This window comes from Aedes aegypti, chromosome 2 (genome assembly GCF_002204515.2).
Source record: "Aedes aegypti strain LVP_AGWG chromosome 2, AaegL5.0 Primary Assembly, whole genome shotgun sequence".
NCBI lineage: Eukaryota > Metazoa > Arthropoda > Insecta > Diptera > Culicidae > Aedes > Aedes aegypti.
In genome coordinates this window covers 210,019,324-210,031,170 of record NC_035108.1, presented here as the reverse complement: position 1 = coordinate 210,031,170, position 11,847 = coordinate 210,019,324, and the positions used below count along the sequence as shown (strand labels likewise).

The window sequence follows — 11,847 nt, the reverse complement described above, 5'->3', positions numbered from 1 at the left end:
CGCGTGGTAGAGTCTGGAGCACGCGTCGAATTCGAGGCAGACAAGTGCTGCATTCAGAAGGATAACAAGATTGGTTTGGTTGCAAACGATACCAATGGGGTGTACCGTTTGTAAAGTTAAGTGTTTAAATTTGCAAACATCGAGGAGGAGTGTTAGAGTGTGAGCGATGTTTTTCAGTATCGGATATCTGACAGCATGTCTATCAAAAGAATACAATCGAATCGTGTATGTTTTCAATGTTGATGATGTTTACGAAATATACATCAGTAAATAAAGTGATATGAACTAGACGTGTTTTACTCTGATTCCACGGAAAAATCCCACACATTTTACTGTAGTTCGACAAATATGCGTAAATGATTTTAAAAGTATGAGATTTTTCAATAAAACGACCATAAAGAGTAAAATTTATATTTGAGAATGCGCTTAAAAGTCACGATTTAGCTTTCATTTTTACAAATATAGTTTCTTTACTAACGCGAACCAATTTTTGACACGCTTTCTACTTTCCTTTTTTGTTGAGAGTAAAGATATGGTGTATCAGCAAATTTGGCCATAAAGGATAAATCCGTAGAGTGATCTAGTGTCAGAGAATGGTTTTATATTATTAATTTGTTTAAAGGTCTACCTGTATTAGAATAGTAAAGGATATCAACACACAATTTTTTCATAAATATAAGGATTTTTGTAAGATTTTATATTTTTATAGCATTGTAGGATAATAGTTGAACGATTCACAGAAAACCTATAACGATTTTATCAATAAATAAAAAAGATAGAGCTTAAACAAGGTGTCCACTTCATAAAATGAACAGTCTTTACATATTGTTATTGCCTGTCGAACAATGATGCTCAATTTAGGTTATGTTGTCATTGCTTTTCCAATTTGGGGTGCTGCAAACGCAAGTTTCGGGGAAACAAGGCCACCCCTGCCACCTTCTAATTTACGCCAATGGACTAGAGTAAGAATTTGAACTTTGACATTAACTAGTGAACAAACATTTCATTGGGCTCAATCAACTTTCCATTCTGATTGTTAGCAGTAATACCTTCTAAATATATTCAAATTAATTAAATTAGATAGCCTTAAAATGCCAAACACGTAAAAAGAAAGAAGCACATCTTCACTAGCGCGAAGCGCCTGATCGAATAACTGTTCATATTGGTAGCACACTGCGGATCAAATGAAATCCAAATGTCAACATTAGCATAAAATTTCGGTCTCAACTAAGCCATAACCTTTCCCAATTCAAAGTAAATTAACGGCAGCTGTGTGCTGTAGTCGAGAGCATACCGAGTTCATTTTCACCTGTTGTTACACCGAATTGAGCTACCTGTCGTCTGCCTTTCTCTGGAAAGCACAGCTCAGCTCATCATTCAATATTATGAAATACGTACCTTCCTCACAATCATTTGGCCAAGAGGCAAGTGCACGACGTACGTACCTTACGTACAGGTATCTTCTTGATCAGTGCACGGGTTAACGATGACGATTGTCCATCGCATGAACCTTGTTCTTATCGCTCTGTTCGCGGATTCGTTCGATATGCCCCAGAGAGGCGTTCATGCGCAGTTGAGGGGAATATCGCTTTGTGCTTCCTATATTTGCCTCGTTTTTACAAATTGGGTTTCCATGGCATGAATGGAGCATTCATAAGATGTTTTCGTTGCATCTCTTTTCCACCTGTAGGACAACAGTTGGGGCCATTCACTGGGTAAAAAGCAGACAGTTTGTTCATTGCCTTCGGGTACCGGTTCAGCGGTCGGCGTTTCAAGAAGCATGAGCAACATTCATTCATCGCTCTCGGCGCTCTCGGGTTTATATTGCTTTTCTTCAATGCTGCTTTTTCCGTTCCTTCGAGTTAGTTTGCTTTGCTACAGCGTGCCAAACAGAACGGCGCCTCCGAGCTGTGAAGATACCGGATTCCGGGAGTTATATTGATTGAGTGTGGTCAGAGTGGGAGATCAGTGTTTGGGATTTCTTGCTGGCTAGTGGTATGTAATTAAGAGTGTTCCCGTCGGTGGCTCTTCTAGTGTTCGGTGTGCGACTATCGATCTATTCATCAATTTGGTATCTCCATCAAATATCGCGGATTATAGTGAGAATCTTCACCAGCAGCACGAGGAACAAGACTTGAAGTTTTCCGTGCGCGTTTCTAGTTCCACAACGTGTGCGTGATTGATTCTCTTTCCGTGACCAATAGTGAATAGTGTGGGTCCAGTTGACACTCGGTATTTTTTTCCTGTTTTATACCGTTTGGTCTCTGTGTGTGTATTCGTCCCAAGTCGTCACTGTTGTTCCGTTCGTGTTGTGTTGATGCAGAGATGTGATTTCTTTAATTCGGCAAACGACAGCTGAGTATGTTAAATCAATTAGAGGCAGAAGATTCGCGCGCGCGAAGATGAAGATTTGAGCAAAAGAGAAGAGACATCATGAACGATCAGCCTTCAAGCGGTTGACAGAGTGTGTATCGTGGCTTGGGGAGTGGGGAAACTATCGTCGCGTTCAGTTTGTCATGCGTATGATTGATTGAACCGCGAGTGATTCGCGTGTGTCGCCAGGCTATCCTACAAATCAGTTTCTCCGCCCGGCGAAACGTGCACCCTGCATAACCCCGTCACCATTGAGGGATGCTGGAATGTCGTCATGAGGGAAAAAAGAACAAGTGCTCATGTTATAATAACGAAGAAAAAATGTAACACGCGCGCGTGAATATATCTGAAGAGAGATTCTTAAATATCAGCAATTAAGAAGAATTGAATTAGGATTTCGATGGGAATGGAGTGTTGAACAGAGTCATTGGTAGCACACGTTGCAGATCATAAACGTCACTACTTATTGTGGTGCCATTGATTCCTTAATTAATTAAATAGTAATAACGTTTTTGAGATGATGTGAAGAACGGTTCGCAATGGAATAAACATACGAAACGAATACCGAGCACGACGGAGGCTGGCACAGAAGTGGAAGGAGCGAGAGGCGGGCACGCATCGTGTAGAGACAGGACAGACCGGCAGCGGCGACGTATCACTTGACGCGTGGTGCGTTTTGTGCAGTACTATACATAGGGCAACCATCCTGCGACCGCGACTCTTGCAATTGATCTCGTCGGTATCTATCTACTGGCATGTGTGTTTCCATCGGAGGTCTTTGCTGGAGACAGTGTTGCTAGTGTGGGAAACTTGAACGTTGGTCACTTTTGTTAGATATGAGACACACATTTGAAAATTGAAAGAGGAAGTTCTGCATTGAATAATTCATCTAATGTGCCGAGTAGACTGATGCAAATTTTGAACTTTTTGCTCCCCTATGTTTAAACGATGTCAATTATGTTGAAAATGATCCTCCCAAAATTTGAAGTGATTCGGAATAAATTTGGTTGTGCACACGCTATTTGAAGTTTATATGGAAATTACTATGGAAAAGCCAAACATTTTGTGTTCAGTCCTCTAGCTGCTCGTCATGATAATCTACTGAAAAGATAATACACTCATCTCATGTGAAAACTTCCCAGCTACAACTTTGCCGAAGACCATATTTCGATGGGACGTAAGGATAATTTGTTATTATTGATAACAAAGTCTAAATCATGCTGAGATGATCATTCAACTACTTTCAGAGCAACACTGCTTTTTTGCTGTAGAAGATAGTAGCCTGGATTACTTTGATCTATTCTTCCCGCCAGGAGAACCACTGTTGCCTGCCGAATAGTTGGTGAAGCATGCTACATGCAAACCCACTTTATGATGACGAATAACAATTTATCCTGAGGTCCAATCAAAAAGTGGTCTTCGGCAAAATTGAAGCTGGAAGGATTTCACATAAGAAGAATTTTTTCACTTTTCCATAAATTTTATGACGAAGAGATAGGGGTCTGAACTCAAAATATTGGCGTTTTCCATAGTAATCTCCATATAAACTTCAAATGGGGTGTGCACAGTCCATTTTCCTCCGAATCACTTCAAACTTTGGGACGATGCTATTTACCATAATTAAAATCGTTTAAGCATAGGGGAGCTAAAATTTCAAAATTTGCATCACTCTAGTGCAGAGGGTTCGAAGTACCAGTATTCACCAACCCGGATTATACACCGTTTTATGACACAAGTACGCAAAAATCCATTTGCAATGTTGAAATAATGTGACAACATTCGCAGGAACTTCAAATTTTGCTTGAAAAATAATAGGAAACAATCCTTTACATCTTATTTTTCCATGTTGTTCCTAAATTTCGAACTTTTCATGAGACCAGATAGCCGTAGCGGTAAACGCGCAGCTATTCAGCATGACCATGCTGAGGGTCGTGGGTTCGAATCCCGCTGGTCGAGGATCTTTTCGTAAAGGAAATTTTCTCGATTCCCAGGGCATAGAGTATCTTCGTACCTGCCACACGATATGCACATGCAAAAATGGTCAATCGGCAAAGAAAGCTCTCAGTTAGTAACTGTGGAAGTGCTCATAAGGACACTAATCTGAGAAGCAGGCCTTGTCCCAGTTGGGACGTAACGCCAGAAAGAAGAAGATGAGAAATCATAGTGGTGAATTACGCAAAAAATAATAATAAAAATATAACCATTACTGGAGCAAAAGATCCAGTATTGATCACCCCTATTCTAAATGAAAACCAAAGTTTGTGACCAGTTCTTACATTTTTACTACTCAACATTAATTAAAGGTTTCGTTTATCATATGAAGAAGTGTTTTGAATGATTTATAAAACATATATTTTCTTATGGTGATGAATACTGGTACACTAGACTGATGCAAATTTTGAAGTTTTTGCTCCCCTATGCTTAAACGATGTCAATTATGATGAAAATGATCTTCCCAAAATTTGAAGTGATTCGGAAGAAATTTGGTTGTGCACACGCTATTTGAAGTTTATATGGAAATTACTATGGAAAAGGCAAATCTTTTGTGTTCAGTCTTCTAACTGCTCGTCATAATAATCTATGGAAAAGTGAACACACCCATCTCATGTGAAAACTTCCCAGCTCCAACTTTGCCGAAGACCACATTTCGATGGGACGTAAGGATAATTTGTTATTTTTGATAACAAAGTGTAAATCATGCTGAGATGATCATTCAATTACTTTCAGAGCAACACTGCTTTTTTGCTGTAGAACATAGTAGCCTGGATTACTTTGATCTATTCTTTCCGCCAGGAGCACCACTGTTGCCTGCCGAACAGTTGGTGAAGCATGCTACATGCAAACCAACTTTATGATGATGAATAACAATTTATCCTGAGGTCCAATCAAAAAGTGGTCTTCGGCAAAGTTGTAGCTGGGAGAATTCCACATTAGAAGAATTTGTTCACTTTTCCATAAAATATCATGACGAAGAGATAGAGGGCTGAACACAAAAGATTGGCATTTTCCATAGTAATCTCCATATAAACTTTAAATGGCGTGTGCACAGTCAAATTTGATCCGAATCACTTCAAACTTTGGGAGGATGCTATTTACTATAATTAAAATCGTTTAAGCATAGGGGAGCAAACATTTCAAAATTTGCATCACTCTACTGGTACACCCATCCTACGTAAGAGGGATTTTGTATTTAGCAAATGAATGAATAAATAAATTAATATTTTCATCTTTTTCAATTTTCCTTACAAAATAATCAACTCTGGTAGACTCTATTTGAATGATATTTTACATCTCTAGTTCAAAAGTAATAACGGTTTGACTTAAATGAAATCTCTGACAAGAATTACAAAATTGAAAATAAGAAAGCCCTACCATACAGCCATTACTTCAACTTTTCGCCTAATACAAAGTTACAAATTTCAATAAACTTGTAGTGTTAAGCTAAGCTTCGCTTTTTTTTCTTATAAACATAATAATACAAACATACTAGAACATACCCCACTCTTCAATCTTCAAACATATCGAAATTAATCTGTTGTCTTCATTTTTACCGTCGGTTATTTATTATAACGTTCGAATTTTATTTATTCTATGTCAAAAAAATGTTGAAAATTTTGTGGGGACAAAAATATCTACATACTTGTTTAAAATAATGACACATTTCAAAAAATGGTTGAGAAGTAAAGAAAAAGGGGCTCGGATTTTTTTTTGAAAATGTTCTCCTCATGTCTGCAGCAAGTTCATTCCATTGTACGAAACCAAATATATGCAAAGAATTTGATTTGTATTAGAAAAAAAAAAAAATGCTCGAAACCTTATTATTTTTTATGATTTGATATGGTCAGGACAAAACTTTGTATTTATCTTTTTATGAATCCAATAGTTTTTATTGCTTTTCGATGAGCTTAGCAAATCTGATTTGAATGTAGGTTTTGGTAGAACGCCCTTCGAAGAAGTTCAATCGCGATTTCTAACAATATCATCTTGAATGCATTTAACAACATATTTCAAAGCGACCAGCTTGGCTCCAGATCTATTTTTTTTTTTTGAATAACGAAAAATGTTTTGAATGCATACTACAAATTAAATAATCAAACATGAATTTGGCAAATGTAAAAACTGTTTCAATGTTTTCAATATTCTCTACTAGACTCAAAATGATCATGGATTAGTTTTCTATGTGAATGCTTGAATTTATCAGCTGCAGTTTCAATGTTTGAGTGGGCTAGAATTTACATATCTCATGAATTTATTTATTTCAATGATCATATGTAATGCGGAACGAAAGATATAAGGTTTTCAATAGCCTATCAAGATATAAACTTTCACTAAGTTTTACTGACACTTGAAATTCAACTTACATATTATTGCAATTTCAGAGAAAACTTTCCGTTTTACGGTTCAACGGAAAGCTACCGCATCCTTTCCGTTTTACGGTTCAACGGAAAGCTACCGCAGCTGTCACATCACTGATTTGCACGGGTATATAATCAGTAGGCTTCGATGATACCTTGGATACCGTCTTGATGATTGTTGTTTATATACCAAATCTTTAATGACTCAATTATAATAATTTCAAGACAAAAAAGCCTCATACGAATTTTACCTCAGTAAAATTGTATGGCATCGGTTCATGACCCTCGAAGACTTTTTGGGAGGAAGTCTCATGTCTACACTCCATACAAATTTGTTCTATGAGAGCTAATGAACAGGCACTATTGTTTGAAGTTTCTACTCTATTAGATTCAAGCATGGTTGGTACCAAAACTGATTATTTTTTGAATTTGTCATTTATAATCATTTACTTTTTGAATACGATGTACTTGTTTATAAACCAGTTAACTTCTCAAATGTAAGAATCGTGGTTCAATGTTGCATCCTTAGCCTAAAAATGGATTCTGTTTTCGATACTATTGTTCACGTTTTAGCATCTTCGCTGATATTAATTATTGGTCACCTCGTTGATAAAGTATTCCATTGTTTCATGGAGGACTTAACTCTTCATATAAAATTTCTTTAGCTATCATTTAACTTTTTCTTTAAAAGACACTACACCTTAATGCTTCCAGTGGGCTATTTGCCCTTTGAAGGAAGCACCACACTAGACAACGGACTAGCATGCAACGCCCAGTGGTACAGTCGGAAAACATTCTTCTCGAAAAAAACTTCGACCTGGGCGGGAATCGAACCCACATCCCTTAGCACGATGTGGCTAAATGCCTCGGTGACACTAACCGCACGGCTACGAAGCCCACTTTGAAGCCTAAAATTTCACTATTAAACCTAATCTTGGAAATTTGATCGATTGATTACTCCCAGCGAGTGATTAATCGATCAAGTTTTCAGCTTGAACGGATGCCTGAATTTCTAAATTGTGCCCTTGAAAATTTGTGGAGTTTTTTTGACGTTCAACGCTCCGTCATCGTAATTATCGTCATCATCAAAACTTCAAAAGTAGTTTTTCTGTTCAAAATCAAAAATTATTCGATGAAAATGTGTTTCGATTGGAGAATAGAATATAGTGAACACATTTTTTTTTTGTAAATTTTATTATTTGTTTAAGGAAACAATTGCTGTTGGAAATTCTAAAATCAATGACAGATCCTGTCCCCTTAAGATTTTTTTTTTTAAGATTAGAGTGGTATTAGAAACACGGTGCTCCCCTGACCATTATTATCAGAAAAATTTTCCATCAAATCGGTGCAAACCAGTCGTTTCAAAAATACAAAATTAAAAAAAAATCGTAGGGCCCATTTGGAGGCCACTTATTCACAGGAAATCTAAGATATTTTTACGGGTTTTCATTGGCCGTGATTATTAGAAGTAATATACCATCAAAATTAGGTTTAAAATTGGTTTGTTTGTTTATGTAGAACCTTTTGGTGGAGTTTTGAATGAGAAAAGAGATTAAATTTGGTGTTACGCCCTCTTTTAGGTGTAACCTTTGAAAACACTAATTTTAAGGAGATTACTTACGCATTCTAATACCGTTAAGAATATTCAAATGTTTTCAATGATACGGAGCCACTTTTAGGTCATTATTATTATTCATGCAATAATACCCCCTCGGCTGTTCCGGCTAACTTGGTACTGCTCCAGAACTTAAACTTCAATTGCTGAGTAATGTACTATTGGACAAACTATAGAACTCTTGACCACAGTCAACACTTTTGTGATCATTTGTAAAATCTATGACACTTGGTCAAATGACGTTTGGTCGAATGACGTTTAGTTGAAAGTACATTTGGTCGAAAAGAATGTAATTGCTTTAAGAATCATATGCTATTTGCTCATTGACAAAAAGGAAAGCATGTATGGGAGGTACTATTACTGGAGGTAGCATATACTAGAGCAACATGATGGAGTGCCTGAAATCTGCATTGGTGTTTTTGTATTTATTGAGCAAACTCCAGGCAATATTTTGGGATTCAAGTTAATCATCCAGCCTCCCCCACAAAAACGATTGACCCCTTACGTTGTTGTCGTTACTTGATGCAATTTTTCTCATTCAGACTTTTTTTGCAAGTCGGATGAATCGCGACGAGCCAACCTCAAATGCAAACATGTCAACTGTTGTCCCCTTAATAGCCGACTTGTCTCACTTCAAGCGATACACATGATATATCTCTTATTTGATTATTTTTTATTGAATCAATTATCAACTTATTACCAATCGAAGTTATCGACTAAGTTATCAAAGCTGCATGTTCGCCCAAGAAATATAATTTAGCTAAAAGCCACAATTACAATAAATTTTCCCCATGAGTAGGAAAATGTATCCTACAGCTGAAATTTGTGATGCACTTCTTCAAAATAGTTTCCTCAAAGTCATCAAAATTTTCTCCTTGAATCTACGTATTAAAGTGCATCATGTCTGTCTGTCTGCATATGCATGACATCTCTAGATGACCAAGTTGTTCTTCGACCATTCCAAATTCTTACTCACGGTCTACGCTGTAAAACATGATACGTAATATGATTCCGAGCACTCACAAGTTGACTTTTTATAAAGATCAGCAGTTATGTTTTTTTGCTTTCTTCAGATCAAATGTATGGGAAAACTGTTCCAATTACATTTTCGATCATAGTTATATGGCGCTGTAGTGATTTAAAGATTCTGCAATCAATGAAATGTAAAAAACCAGAAATTCTTTCGTTTAATAATAAAACATGTTATGCCAGACTCAACTGAAATGTTTATTACTCCCGGTAAAAGGTATATGCTACTCTACAGAGAATAGGTCAACTCATACTTCCAGTTTATTGCAGTGTTTTTCTACTAATTGGGAAATCTTCAGGTAACCAACGAAAGAAATTATTTAACTATCGTAATTATAATATACGTTTTTTTGATTTTCTCATACCAACTTCAAGCACGTTGAAATCCTCATTTAGACTCGAAGGATTCCATTCAAATTTTCACAATAGCTTCTGGGACTACGAATTAATAAATCTGGGATTTCAGATTTTGCTCTTTTTTGATTATGGGTCATCCAGGGTCAACCTAGTCTTCAAGATAAAAAATCAATTCTAAGGGTATTCTAAGATGAGTTACAAATCGCATTGTGAGTTACAAATATTATAATGTTTGCTTACGTAGGCAGCGAATTTGGTTTACTTTGAAACGATCTGTCTTATTTTTGTACTTTTAAGAGTTTCAACAAGCTAACAGTGATTTGTTATGTTAATGTGACAAGTTGGCGGCCTCTGGATGTAGTTTCTTTACATCAATTAATAATTTCTAGTCCAGCTCTTCACATGACAGGATATCTCAAAATAGGATGTAGAACAAAGATGCTTTTCAGAATATTCATTTTATGAACTACTGTCCACTATAAACCTTCTTTAACTTGTTTTGCATACATCATGAAGGTTCAATAAGTGTCATAAATGGATAAAACTGTATGAATGCTGTAGAAATTGCCCATAGATCGAAGTATGTGCTTATCACAAGTATTCTACCATACGAAGAACAACCAATCCCAGCAGTTGAGAATCCCAACTGGCACCACGGCCCAGTCTAGTCTCCACAAACTAGTTTAAGTAGTACACGCGACCGACCGCTGGGTGCGAATACGATACGCGAAAGTGGTTCGTCGATAAACTGGTGAAGCCGTCTGATGTATGCGACCGTCGTCGTTGTCCCTTCACGATCTTCGTCCCGCAAAGTGGCTCTCAGGCAGCTCTCAACTGCACACAATCATCAGTTGTTTGGTCGATTGGTAGGTAGGAACCTACCTTACCAACGATTTTGAACTCCGTCCATTGCCTCGGACGAAGAGTTACGTTTCGTATGTTTAGCATTTCGTTTTCATTCCTCTCGAGGTCCGTCGAACGTCCCCGGTGTGAATGATCGTGCATATGATTGCTATAATGAAGAGTGACGTTTATTGACAACTGAAACATATTTCTATAATTTTGATTGATTTCTAGACGCGCTCTTCGGGTCCAGATTTTTGTTATGTTGCGACCGTCGCCTCACGCGTTCAAGTACGTGCGTTTGAGGTCGGTAGTTTTTTTTCATTTGCTTGAAAGATATCTGCTTCAGTGATACGAATAACAACGATTCGCTCGGTTTGTGAAACCTGTGCCCAAAACCTGCAAATCCATCAAGTTGAAACCAGCATTCGATTTCTGTGTTGAGTGGAGAACTGCTACTGTGCGGCATTAGAAGGCAGTAGGAGCAGAAGCACCGACCCCATCGACAAAAAGTAAGTTGACCTTTAATTTACTTTTTTTTTTTAGTTTTAAGCAGTTACATTTCAAAAATTGAAGATCATTTTGAAACTGTTTCATTTATGAAATATTTTTGGGATGATGTTCATGATTAGCATTAAGTCACATATCAAGAATATAAACGCATCGACGCTGTTTTACTTACTTGTGTGTGGCAATGAATCAATACCGTTTTACATGTCTTCAGATTTATATACTATGATAAACACATTACAACTGGATTCCATTTTTTGATTTGAACATTTATAAGTTTTTTTTGTGACCATATCAACGGAGTATTCCGTAGGTCGAATATGAATTCTTGTAATGTTTTTTTTTGACTTTAGCCTTTCTATTTCAACTATTCATGGAAAAGAATTGTTTTTGATCCTTCGACCTTGAAGCTTGCGGGGGCGGGCGATGATGGCAGGATCGAACATGAACGCGTCGGTCGAGTGGAAGTGAAAAAAAACCGCGATCCGTTAGTTGTGTTTGATGTATTGATCGCGTCGCTTGCTCCTGCATGTGCGAGTGATGAACACTTGTTCCGTGTACAATGCGACAATCGAATTGTTTCGCCATTCCGATTAGGCGTGATTATATCATGGATCTCATCACCAACCATTGGTGACCAATATCCTTTTCATGACAACTGTGGAGATGCAGAGGTATACTCGGTCTCTAGTAACAACGGTTATCTAACTAATATTCCTTCCCTTCCCCGATGACCCTAAGGACGTGGCCGGCGACGTTATTGAC

At 37.3% G+C, this 11,847-nt stretch overlaps 1 protein-coding gene across 8 annotated transcripts in view; it reads left to right on the top strand.

The window, feature by feature from the left end:
* Positions 1-1,845: 1,845 nt before the first annotated feature.
* Positions 1,846-11,847, top strand: part of LOC5570721 (BMP-binding endothelial regulator protein) — a 261,551-nt gene continuing 251,549 nt past the window's right edge. Inside the window, exons 1-2 of one of the 8 annotated variants that reach the window (XM_021843859.1) lie at positions 1,846-1,995; positions 10,922-11,084. The gene's annotated coding sequence lies outside the window, so the exon portion shown is untranslated. The other 7 variants (XM_021843857.1, XM_021843858.1, XM_021843856.1 and 4 more) reach the window with 7 other exon arrangements.